The sequence below is a fragment of the Apodemus sylvaticus genome, chromosome 10, assembly GCF_947179515.1.
Source record: "Apodemus sylvaticus chromosome 10, mApoSyl1.1, whole genome shotgun sequence".
NCBI classification, from domain to species: Eukaryota; Metazoa; Chordata; class Mammalia; order Rodentia; family Muridae; genus Apodemus; species Apodemus sylvaticus.
In genome coordinates, this window is record NC_067481.1 from 73234035 (window position 1) to 73245920 (window position 11886).

Genomic DNA, 11886 nt, shown 5'->3' on the forward strand with positions numbered 1-11886 from the left:
GCTTGTCTATAGTCTAGCTGTGTTGGAGACGAGGGTAAGAGAATGGCGTAAATCCAGGACTTTGGGGACACTCTGGGCAACATAGGCCGTTTCAAAACATAGGAGACTGGTGAGTTGGGTCAACAGGTAAAGGCACTTGCTTCCAAGCCGGACACCCTGAGTTTGAATAACTAAAAGCAAAAAAACAAAAAACAAAACAAAGCTCTGGAAGGTAGAGAGATAGTTCAGTGGCTAAGAGCATCTGTTGCTGTTGCAGAGACCTCAGTTCCTAGCACCCACATACTGGCTTAAAACCTTAACTCCAGTTCCAGGGGATCTGAAAATGTCTAATCTGCAAGGACCCCAGACATGCATGTGCTGCACAGGTGTGCATTCAGGCAACACACACACACACATGAAATCAATCAATCAAAAGTTGTTAAATATTAAAAGCAAATCTGAAAACCCAGAGAGGTAAGAAGGAAGGTGACACGTGCTGGGTGAAGAGTCCGGCTAACGAGAATCAGGGAGCAACAGGAAACGGGGACCTCAGCCTGTGACAGAGGGACTGGAGCTGGTCTGTGGTAAATGTGGATATCAAGGAGGATCCTGAGTGCCAGGTGCCAAAAATCAGGCCCACACTTAGATCTGAGTTTTGTGAAGGACATCAGAGAACCTGTCCATCCTTGACTGATTTCCACTAAGTCATCACGTGGACAGCAGCAAGACGACCCAAATATGCCAGATTGTTGGATAGATTCTGTGAATTACAGAGAAAGACAGAACCCCAGGAGGCTGATGGAGGAAGGAGCACTGGGTAGCCTAGTAAAGATCGTAATAATCCTCCTTTTATCAGGTTGTAGGGAGGACTGTGTGTGTCCGCAGTAAGTGATTATAAAATGTTGGGGGGAACCAAGTATATAGACAGTAAATGTTTAATACTTGCCAGCTATGCCGGGCGGTGGTGGCGCACGCCTGTAATCCCAGCACTCTGGGAGGCAGAGGCAGGCAGATTTCTGAGTTCGAGGCCAGCCTGGTCTACAGAGTGAGTTCCAGGACCGCCAGGGCTATACAGAGAAACCCTGTCTCCAAAAAACCAAATCCAAAAAACCAGAAAAAAAATACTTGCCAGCTGATCTGAATCTGAGGGAGACCTCATTTAGGGGAACAGATAGGGTGACTTCTGAGACTCACCTTTGTCTTCTGTTCTGCCCAGAAATCAGATGCCCATACATTGTGATGGGAAACTAAGGTGGTCCCTCCACTGCCCAAGCTCTGATGGTCCCAGCAGTCTATCTTCTCTAGAGCTGGAGGCTGTGGTAGCTTCAGTCCTAATCCACTACCTTGCATATACCGCCACCTTCTGGAAAGCCCTGGAATTACCACTAGCTGTGACTGGCATTGCTTTGTTTGCAGAGTGGACTCAATCATGTGTGGGTTTTGTTTTCTGTGTGGAATTAGTTACCTGAGGCCCACCTTAATCCAAAAGTACTAAATAGAGATTTCATAGGTGTGTGGTTAAGAAGGTTTAAATATGACAGAGGTCATCTAGGAAAGCAAATGAGTTTTCTGGAGATGGCCCCACTGTTCTCCATGTCTGCGATGGCCAGAGAGGCACAGCCCCAGAGACTTCGTCTGAGGATCGCTTCTCGCTGCTGATATGCCTTTCCTGCCATTATTACATAGCTTAAGGATTCCTGGGCATCAGCTGACCCTTTTGGGCAAATTTCCTACAGATTAACATGAAGATGAACTTTCATGAATTAATGCTGTTGAGAGGAATTAATGACTCTATATAGAGTTGTTGATTTGATTCAAATCATTTTAGGAAGGATGTTTAAGGAGATGGTTCTAATTTTTTTTTTGCCAAAAAGGTGTAATAAAGTTAGACTCAAGAGTTAAATGTGTGAGCTGGGCGGTGGTGGCGCACGCCTGTAATCCCAGCACTCTGGGAGGCAGAGGCAGGTGGATTTCTGAGTTTGAGGCCAGCCTGGTCTACAGAGTGAGCTCCAGGACAGCCAGGGCTATACAGAGAAACCCTGTTTCGAAAAAACCAAATCCAAAAAACAAAAAAACAAAACAAAACAAAAAAACAAAACAAAAAAAAGAGTTATATGTGCCCCCTCCTCATAGACTAGTAAGTAAAGGCTGCATAATAAGGAATACAACAAGCTTTCATAAACTGCACTAAGAAGAGAAACAGGCTTGGGACAGGATTTATGATCGAGAAAAAAAAAAAAACCACTCATTCTAGGTCGGGTCTAGGATGAGGCCACAGGTGTGCACTATGATAAAGCAAGGCCGTGTAACACTGTGACTTTGAACTTACAAAGAATGAGCTTAGAGAATGAAACACTGCTTTGAACGTTCTGTGGACATCCTTCCGTAACTCTCCGTTTTTGTAACATTTTATCTATGAGATAATATTTATTTATTTAATGTAAGTACACTCAAGAGGACATCAGACTCATTATGGATGATTGTGAGCCACCATGTGGTTGCTGGGATTTGAACTCAGGACCTCAGAAAGAACAGTCAATGCTCTTTTTTTAAACATTTACTTTATGTATGTGAGTACACTGTAGCTGTCTTCAGACACACCAGAAGAGGGTATCAGATCTCATTATGGATGGTTGTGAGCCACTATGTGGTTGCTGGGAGTTGAACTCAGGACCTCTGGAAGAGCAGTCAGTGCTCTTAACTACTGAGCCATCGCCAACCCATAACAGTCAATGCTCTTAACCACTGAGCCATCTCTCCAGCCCCTCTATGAGGTAATTCTATAAAGAACTTTTATCTAAGAAGGTATAAATTGCCAGAGAGAAGGAATAAACTGTGGCTTTGGGGGCTCTGCTCCCTCTACCAAATATATAGGTGTGTGTATATATGTATGTGCATACATATGTATGTAGGTATATGTTTATGTGAACAGATACCATGATCAAGGCAACTCTTAAAAGGATAACATTTAATTGGGGCTGGCTTACAGGTTCAGTTCAGCCCATTATCATCAAGGTAGGAACATGGCAGTGTTCAGGCAGGCATGGTGTAGGTAGGGCTGAGAGTTAGTTCTACATCTTCATCTGAAGGCGGCTAACAGATTACTGACTTCCAGGCTCCTAGGATGAAGGTCTTAAAGGCCACACCCACAGTGACATACCTACTCCATCAAGGCCACACCTACTCTAAAAGGCTACACCTACCAATAGTGCCACTCCTTGGGCCATGCATATACAAACCATCAGTGTTCGTGTCTCAATGTGCCTACTTAATAGTTAAGGTTTGAGGGTTGGTGTAAAAGTACTTTTTATTTGCCTCTTGAGTTTGAAGCCAGCCTGGTCTACTGAGTGAATCACAGGACAGTCAGCACTACACAGAGAAACCCTCTCTCGAAAAACCAAAAAAGCCTGTAATCCCAGCACTCTGGGAGGCAGAGACAGGCAGATTTCTGAGTGCGAGGCCAGCCTGATCTACAGAGTGAGTTCCAGGACAGCCAGGGCTACACAGAGAAACCCTGTCTCGAAAAAACCAAATAATAATAAAAACAAAACAAAACCCAGATGGCTGTGAGCCTTTATACGGTTGTTGGGGATTGAGTTTAGACCTCTGTTCAGCCCCGCCTGCCCCACTCAATCCAGCCCAAATATTTTATTATTATATGTAAGTACACTGTAGCTGTCTTTAGATACACCAGAAGAGGGTGTCAGATTGCATTACGGATGGTTCTGAGCCACCATGTGATTGCTGGGATTTGAACTCAGGGAGAGCAGTCAGTGTTCTTACCCGCTGAGCCATCTCACCAGCCCAACATATATACATACATACATACATTTATTTACTTATTTATTTATTTATTTATTTATTTATTTATTTATTTATTGTTTTTTTGAGACAGGGTTTCCCTGTGTAGCCCTGACTGTCCTGGAACTCACTCTGTAGGCCAGGCTGGCCTCCAACTCAGAAATCCTCCTGCCTCTGCCTCCCAAGTGCTGGGATTAAATAATCCCATCGTCCAGTTCCAACATTTCTTGAAAAACCAAAAACCAAACTAAACAAACAAACACAAAAAAAGAAACCCTACTCCCCCCCCCCCAAAAAAAATTCCCCTCCTCTGTGGCAAGTAGCAGATTTTAAAAATCTATTTTTTAAAAGATTGATTGATTCAACTCAATAATTTTGAATATTTTGCCTGCATGTATGCCTGGGTACACCGTGTGTATGTGTGTGTGTGTGTTGCTCATGGAGACCAGAAGTGAGCATTGGAACTGGAGTTATTCATCATGTGGGCACTGAGAGTTAACCTGGGTACTGGGCAAGAGCAGCCAGTGTTCTTAACAACGCCCCACCCCTAAGTAAATCTTTAAAAAAAAAAAAAAGAAAGAAAGAAAAAACATTCAGATGGGGTTGAGCTGGGTCAGTAGGCTGTTCGCTTGCTTGGATAAAGCTCAGGGTTCACTTCCCAGAAAAAAAAAAAAAAAAGACACACACAGTAAGGCTGGGTATGGTGACATGCACCTGTAATCCTAGAAACAGGAGGATCTGGGTTCAGAGTCATTCTTGGCCACATTAGGAGGTGGCAAAGTGACAGTGTTTTATTTTGCTCGGTAAACCAGGTGCTGACTTCCCAGTGGAGAAGCAGTCTGACTCGTTCCCCAGAAGGGTGTAGAAACAGAAGGAGGCTTCAGTTAGCCTCCAGAATTCGAGAAGCAGGAGACAGGTTCTGGCAGTTTTCTTGTGTTGACTGGGTGTCCCCTGAGCGACACCGCACATCTTCCCACTTTCTTGCACCGTCTCCCTGTCGCTTGCTGGGCTTGGGAACTTTGGCTTGCTCAGAGACTGCGCAGTGACAGGCAAATCCGCTTTGGTTTTCCCTCTGCTGTGCAGGGAGGAGGGAGGGGCAGCCGGTGGGTTGTCCTGTCCCCGCCTCTTCCGGTGTCTGGGCTCGCTGGTGGAAGTGCGGAACTGGCGTTGTCTGTGCACTCTGGCTCTCACAGCTCTCACAACCTTCTCTACAGGGTGAGAACCCAGAAGCCTCGCGGGTGTGATCAGAGCGAAAAGACCTTGCTCTGGAGCGGCTGGGGGACGGCGGCCAGGGAGCTGCTGCCTTTCCTCATTTGGCCTCCTTTTTGTCCCCTTTGCTGAGTTTTGTCAAAGAGGGTTGGACTTTTGCTTTTGAAACGGAGCCTCTCTTTTCTAAATATTTTTGTCAGACCCAGAAGGAACTCCGATTCTCCAAACTCCGAAAGGCAAAAGGCTGTCCAGATATCCAGAAATGAGCTCAACCTGGAGTCTAAGAGGATTTCTGGCAGTTAGATAAAAGCAAACATTCGTCAGGAACTTGTGAAACCGGTTCTCATTGGCCAAAAGGAATCGTTTCACTTAGGTCTGGCAGAAGGGTCATAAGGCTGCATGGGAAAGCACGTGCTGGCCTTCAGACTCTCGGTATCACAAGCATTTGATACATTTCAAAGTACACTGTAGCTGTCTTCAGACACGCAAGAGGCCATTGGATCCAATTACAGATGGTTGTGAGCCACCATGTGGTTGCTGGGAACTGAACTCAGGACCTCTGGAAGAGCAGTCTCTTCCCGAGAATTTGTGCTCTTAACCACGGAGCTATTCCCTCTAGCCCAAGAAATGAATCATCTCCTTACTTTTCTGTAGTTACAAGAAGCTGGCACCAGAGGAATAGAAGAAACCATGGCTCTGGGATGTGAGGCCTCCAGGGGTGCTACAATTGGGGAATCATGGTTGGTTTCCTCCCTTCCTTTCGACTTTGCACTGGGGCTGGCTAGCCTGCCCCAGTCCCTCCCCCGCTGTGTGGTTCCTGCCCCAGTCTGAGTGTACCCTTTGCTTCAGTTGGAGCCAACTCACTCTCCTTGAAGACCCCTCCCTTCCATTCCTCCCTGTAACTGTCACTCTAGCTGTGTGTGCTGACTTCCGGTTTGTGTTCTGTCTGAACCCCATGTCAGGACATGAAATCTCCTGCTTCCCTGGAGTCTCACACAGATCCGTCCCTGTGTGGCCCTGGGAGAACACGGTCTGTCTTCTCAGCTCCTCTGCTCCGGTAGTTTCCTCTCCCCGCAACCCTCCCTTCTTATCCATCGTGGTTTACAGGACTTCTTAGGAACGCTGCCCGTCTCTCCTCCTCTGGAAGCATTGCCTTGCCCACTGTCTTGGTTTCTGCTGTTTCCTCAAAATGCCTCATTCTCTCTGGTGGCCTGCCTTGGCATTACAGGTGCTTGGAGCCATGCCTGGAAGGCTGGCAGATTGGAAACTTTAGTTTCTTTACTTGCTTATTTATCATGTGGTGTGTATATACATATTCAGGTGAACACATGTATGTAGGGCCCAGCGGTCAGCACTGGGTGTCCTCCACCGCTTTGCACCCTGCTGTTTCAGCTAGGCTGGCTGGATAACAAGGCCCCAAGAATTTCCTTTCTCTGCCCAGTTTGCAAGCATGTACAGCTGTGCCTGACTTTTTTGTTTTTGTTCGTAAGATCTATTTATTTATTGTTTTTTTTTTCCCCAGACAGGGTTTCTCTGTGTAGTCCTGGCTGTCCCAGAACTCACTCTGTAGAACAGGCTGGTCTCGAACTCAGAAATCCGCCTGCCTCTGCCTCCCAAGTGCTGGGATTAAAGGCATGTGTCTCCACTGCCCAGAATGATTGATTGATTTTTATGTGCATTCGGTGTTCTTCCTGCATGCATGCCTGGATGAGGGTATCAGATCCTCTGGGACTGGGGTTACAGACCCCATGTGGCTGCTAGGAATTGAACCTGGGTCCTCTGGAAGAACAGCTAGTGCTCTAACCACTAAGCAATCTCTCCAGCCCCCCTTTACATAGATATCTGTTTTGGTTTTGTTGTTTCGTTTTCAAAACAGATCTTACTGTGAAACCCAGGCTGATCTAGAACTTGCTATTTAGCCTAGGCTGGTCTCAGAACTCCTAGTGATCTGCCTTTTGCCTTATGAAGCTGCCCAAGAGATCTGAATATAGGTCCTCACACTTACACAGTAAATCATCTCCCCAATTTCAACACCCCTTTACTGAAAAACCACTGTGATACTCCGGGCTTCCTTCTTCATGGTCCCTTACACTAATGGGAGAAAATGGCAGGGAAGAGACACAATATCTTCCATGTGTCTTAGGCAGGCCTCAAATGAACATGTAGCAGAGGATGATCCTGAGCTCCTGACCCTCTTGTCTCCCTCTCTTGAGTGCTAGGATTAAAGACTTGCTCACTTGGGCAGTGCTGGGGATGGAACCCAAGGCTTTACATACGCTCGGTGAGTTCTGTCCCAGCTGAGCTACATCTCCCTCCGGCCCAAGGTCCTTAAAAGCATACTCTTTGAGGGCCACAGTTTAACCCTCAATAGAAGGAGAAAGTAGGTGGGTGAAATCTGAAGCAGAATATTCTGTGGTATAGAGAAGCAATCTAGCACTAGTGAGTTCTGGGAAGTAAACAGCTCTAAGCTGGAGTGGCTACAAGATATGGCTGGGTCAGACCTGCTGGGGCACATGAGATGGCCACTTAGAGAAGAGACCCAGCCTTAGTGCCACATATAGTATGGGTTCGTCTTGCTCCTACCAAGTCCAACCTGTGTGGAAGGCAACACAGGTTGCAGAACAAAGGCTCCTGGCCAGAGGGACCAGCGGTGTCCAGGCCTCAGCTCATTCTCTCCTTATTGTCAGCTCAAGTCAGGGTGAGAACCCCTTCCTCAGAATGCTGGGAAGCCATCCATCCAGAGTCTTCATGCAAAGCATTGACAAGACAATCTTTCCACAAAGACTGCTGTGGATAGAGCTTGGCGTGTGTGTTGAGGGGAGGGAGGAGGAAGGTCGCAAAGCAGTGGGCACAGTGCAGAGTGACAGGTGATTGTGGCAGAGGGACTGAAAAGTATCTGTCAATGGAACCAACTTGTAGATGAACTCAAACAACAGACAAAACTCAAACGCAGAGAGAAGGTGAGAAAAATTAATGTAATTCGTGGGCTGGGGATGTTGTTAGCATGCAGGGAGCCCTGCATACATTTCTAGCCCTGCATACACTTAGGAGGTGGAGGCAGGAAGATTAGGAGTTAATGGTTATTCTGTCCCTCAATAAAGAGTTGAGACTGACCTAGGTTATATGAGACTTTGTCTGGGGGTGAGGGTGAATAGAGAGAACTTCCCCGAACCCACAGACTTTAGCATTCGAGGTAAGCACTTTACTCCGGAGCCTCTCACCCAGCTCTAGACTGGAGATTGTATAAATCACACACACACACACACACACACACACACACACACACACACACACACACATATATATATTGATGAATAGCATGAATCCTCAAATCCTCCTAGGGCTCTTTTGGGTGCCTGGCTGAATTAACTGAATTATCTGGGCTGGAGAGATGGTTCAGTGATTAGGAGTACTTACTGCTGCCAGATGGGTAACAGCCTGTAACTCAGCTCTAGGGGGTCTGGTACCCTCTTTTGGCCTCCATTGGCATTTAATTTGTGTGTGCCCCCACCCATATACACATGATAATTTTTTAAAAAGACTCCTTTAGTTTTGCTGGGAATGGTAGCTCCTAACATCAGTCTCAGCATTTAGGAGGCAGACGCAGGGGGATTTCTGTAAGTTGGAGGCTGGACTGCTCTACATAGTATATTTCAGGCCACCAAAGGCTAGAACCCTGTCTCAAAAAAACAAAAATCCGGGGAGTGATGGCTCGCGCCTTTAATCCCAGCACTTTGGAGGCAGAAGCAGGCAGATTTCTGAGTTTGAGGCCAGCCTGTTCTACAGAGTGAGTTCTGGGACAATCAGGGCTATACAGAGAAACTCTGTCTCGAAAAAACCAAATCCAAAAAAAAAAAAAAAAAAAAAAAAAAACCAAAAAAAATTTTTTATGTGTATGAATGGTGCTTGCCTGCATGTGTGCATGTGTGTTGCATATGTACCTGGTGCTAACAGAGAGCTGAAAAGCACCAGATCTCTTGGAATTAGAGTTGAAGATGTTGAAAGCCATCACATTGATGCTGGCCACCAAATCCAGGTCCTCGGTAAGAGCAGCTTTTAACCGATGAGTGATGTCTCTAGGCCCCTAAAGATAAATCTGAAGCCAGGTATGGTGGCAAAAGCCTTTTGTCCCAGAACCAGGGAGGCAAAGGCTTATACATTTGAGGCTTATACCCTGGTCTACACAGCAAGTCCCAGGCCAGCTAGGAATTCATAGTGAGTCCCACCACCACCCTGCATAAACCTCTCCATCTCCCTCTCTTTTTCAAGACAGAGTTTCTCTGTGGAAGGTTGTTCTGGAACTTGCTCTGTAGACAAGGCTGACCTTGAACTCACAGAGTTCTGTCTGCCTCTGTCTCTGCCTCCTGAGTGCTGGGAGCAAAGGTGTGTGCTTGTTAGGGATCTTTTTATCATAGGAATCATAGGAAAAACGCCCTTTCTCAAGGTCCATAACTGGGATCCAGTAACAGGAATGCAAGTATTTGTGTGATTGATGTCCATAGATCCTGTTGCTATCAGAAAGCCCCTTGCAAGTAACACAGTGATATTCTGTGTCAAGACCCTCTCTTGATTCTTTCAAGTCATTGCTTCATTTGAATCTCGGGATTCTTTAACTGGAGGCAAAGTGTAGTGGCATGAGTCCATGGTTCTGGTTCTCTAGAAGTGGAGGCCGTAAGTCTGGAATCCACAATCATCAGTGGCTACATGTCAGGCAAGTTTGAAGACAGCCTAGGCTACATGAGATCCTGCTGAAGCAGAAGGAGGAGGAGGAGGAGAAGGAAAAGAATAATGTAACCTAATTATAATGAGATCTAATTAAATCAAAGTATTCAGAATACCTAGTCTGGCTACAATTTTAGTTGTATTACTTTAGTGTTTTCCTGTATAAAACATGAATAGCTATGCCAGGCGTTGGTGGCACATGCCTGTAATCCCAGCACTCTGGGAGGCAGAGGCAGGCAGATTTCTGAGTTCAAGGCCAGCCTGGTCTACAAAGTGAGTTCTAGGACAGCCATGGCTATACAGAGAAACCCTGTCTCCAAAAAAACCAAAAATCCAAAAAACAACAAAAAACCCCCTGATGTATAGCTGTTATATATATACATGTATATATGTATGTACAGAAATATGTATAGATGTATATACATATGTAGAAATATATATGTATATATATTTCTCTTGGGAACTGAGAACTGGCATTTGTTGCTCTTCCAGAAGATCCAAGGTCACTGATCAGCACCCATATGGTGGCTAACAACCATCTGTTTCAGCAGTTCTGACACCTTTCAATGCGCGCACTAACATGCAGGCAAAACAAGTCATGTATAGATAAAATTTAAAAAGTCTTAAGTTTAATTTTCCATTGATTTTAATTATGTTTATGCATGAACAGGTGAGTTTAAGTTAGATGCTCAGGGCCCCCAGGAGCTGGTGTTAAATATAGTTATCAGCCACAAAATGTGGGTGCTGGGAACCAACCAAGTCCTCTGGAAGAGCAAGTGCTCTTATCCCCTGAGCCATCTCTTCTGCTCTGCAAAACATGCTTTTAAGGTGCTAATAATTGCAGCATCATCCATTTTATGAGTTGTGAAGCACGTCCCCAAAGATGTCTTCAGAATTCATGTCACTGAAAGTATTTCTGAACTGTGCTAAAGAATCCTCGTAGGTAAGTGAAAGTGCAGAGTGCACCCTAGCTCTGTCTTGAGGTTGCTCTGTGTAGGTGCACCTGTGCCTACAGTGTGTGTGTGTGTGTGTGTGTGTGTGTAGGCAAGAGGGCAAGGGCAAGACTGGGCGTCTCCCTCCAGTGCTCCCCACCTTATCTTTTTCCTGTTTGTTTGTTTTTGGTGGTTCTGCAAAGGGCGAGTCAACTGAATTTTGTTCTCAGCACCTTTGCCAACTTATCTTTTGAGACAAGGTCTCTCCCTGAGCACGGTGTTCACCCGTTCACTGGTTGGTTTGAGGCTGACCAGTGAGCTCTGGGGACCTGCCTGTCTCTGCTCCCACCACTGTAGGGACTGAGGTAAGTGTTGCCACGTTCAACTGTTTTAATGTTATGTGCATGAGTGCTTACCCTGCATATATATTATGCATTGCATATGTTCTCGGTGCCCAAGGAAGTCAGAAAAAGGCATCAGATCCCCTGGAACTGGAGTTACAGATGGTTGGGAATTGATCTTCTGTAAGAGCAATTCATACTCTTTTTTTTTTTTTTTTTTGTTTTTTTTGAGACAGGGTTTCTCTGTGTAGCCCTGGCTGTCCTGGAACTCACTCTGTAGACCAGGCTGGCCTCGAACACAGAAATCTGCCTGCCTCTGCCTCTCAAGTGCTGGGATTACAGGCGTGCGCCACCATGCCCAGCTTGCAATTCATACTCTTAACAGCTGAGCTATTTCTCCAGCTGCTGCTGCCTTTTCTTCTCCTGCTCCTGTTCCTCCTGTTCCTGCTCCTCCTCTTCTTCTGAGACAAGGTCTTACTGTGTAACCCTAGCTGGCCTGGAACTCCTTTATGGAGACTAGAGAACTCTGCCTCCCAAGTGTTGTGATTACTAAAGTCAAATACCAGTACACCAAGGCCAGGCTTCACTCCCAGCTGTTTTATATAGGTGCTGGGGATGTGTACTCCGGTCCTGTTTTCTCTCTAGTGACTGAGCTGTCTCCCTAGATTCCATGCTCTTAAATGATTTGAGCCTAATTTCCCGAATTGTCATCATTGTTTGGGTGGAAGACAGAGTGGGCTTTCTATGAAAGAATTTCATTCCCAGGAACTCCTAAAATAAACAGGAGAAAATGACTCCAAGTCTTTTGATTACCACAGTTTGCTCACACATAATAAAAATATTTCCACTACATATTGTAACTCACACCTTTAATCCCAGCACTTAGAAGGCAGACAAGCAAA